The following is a 1,485-nucleotide window of genomic DNA, read 5'->3' as shown; positions in this document are numbered from 1 at the left end:
GAATTTGCTGATATTCTAGATGTGCTCTGTTTGACAGAAACCTGGCTAAAACCAGATGATTACATTATTTTAAATGAGTCTACCCCACAAGATTACTGTTATAAACATGAAGCGCGTCCAAAAGGTAAAGGGGAGGTGTTGCTACAGTTTATAGTAATATTTCAGTATTTCTCAGAGCTCTGGTTTCAAGTATAACTCGTTTGAAGTAATGGTGCTTCATATAACATTATCCAGAGAAACAAGTGTTAATGATAAATCACTATTGACATTTGTACAGGCCACCAGGGCACCATAAAAACTTTATCAAAGAATTTGCTGATATTCTATCTGAGTTAGTGCTGGCTGCAGATAAAGTCTTTTTAATATCCATGTACTGTCCATGTAGATAATGAAAAAGATGCATTTTACTTAAGACATCACTGACTGTGTTTAGTGGAAACTCACCAAGACAGACATTTTGACATACAAAGCGCAAATTTGTCCGTGTTTCACTCCATCTCGAATCGCGCACACGGAAAGCGCTTGGGACACAGACAAACAGTGTCTCTTCCACGGCTCAGTGCGATTTTAACTCTTTTTTTTTTAGTAGTATCGAGCAAGAACGGCAGGAGAATGTATACGACAGTATACACTAAAATTAAATAATCTTTGAGAGCAAGGGTCCTATGCAACATGCGTACTTTGCATATAGGGAGGCTCGGCTCTGAGCTAAAGCTACAAACTCAACTCCTTGTTACAAATATTGTAGAACCATCACTTCTACCACAAAAGACTGCTTTGTAAATATCTTCCTGACTTGTTTCAATTCCTCAGCATATCCAATAGCTCAGAAAAACTCGATTTTGTAACAAACTATGGACTCTCTGTTTTCTAGCACTTTAGATACGGTTGCTCCTTTACACTTAAAGAAGATTAAGGAAAACAGTCCGACACCGTTGTATAATGAGTACACTTGCGCCTTAAAGAGAGCAGCCCAGAAATCAAGCGTAGCTGGAAGAAAAAAAACCTAGAGGTATTTCATATTGCATGGAGGGAAAGTACTTCTACATACAGAAAAGCCTTAAAATCTGCTTACTTTTCATCTCTTTTGGAAGAGAACAAACACAACCCCAGGCATTTATTCAATACAGTGGCTAAATGAATGAAAATTAAAGCATCAACAGACGCAGACATTCCCCAACAGCACAGCAGTAATGACTTTATGAACTTCTTTAATTCCAAGATCGATACTATTAGAGATAAAATTGTAACCATGCGGCCGTCAGCTACAGTAACGTATCAGATAGTGTGCTATAGATCCCCCGAGGAACAATTCCAATCATTCTCTGCTATAGGAGAGGAAGAACTGTATAAACTTCCAGAAGTCATAGATCCTCTTCTGAATATTATTAATTTATGAATGTCATTAGGATATGTCCCTAAAACCTTCAAACTGGCTGTTATTAAGCCTCTCATCAAAAAACCACAACTTGACCCCAAATAACT

Source organism: Sinocyclocheilus rhinocerous, unplaced genomic scaffold (assembly GCF_001515625.1).
Source record: "Sinocyclocheilus rhinocerous isolate Xijiao unplaced genomic scaffold, SAMN03320098_v1.1 scaffold141, whole genome shotgun sequence".
NCBI lineage: Eukaryota > Metazoa > Chordata > Actinopteri > Cypriniformes > Cyprinidae > Sinocyclocheilus > Sinocyclocheilus rhinocerous.
This window is presented reverse-complemented; position numbering follows the sequence as displayed.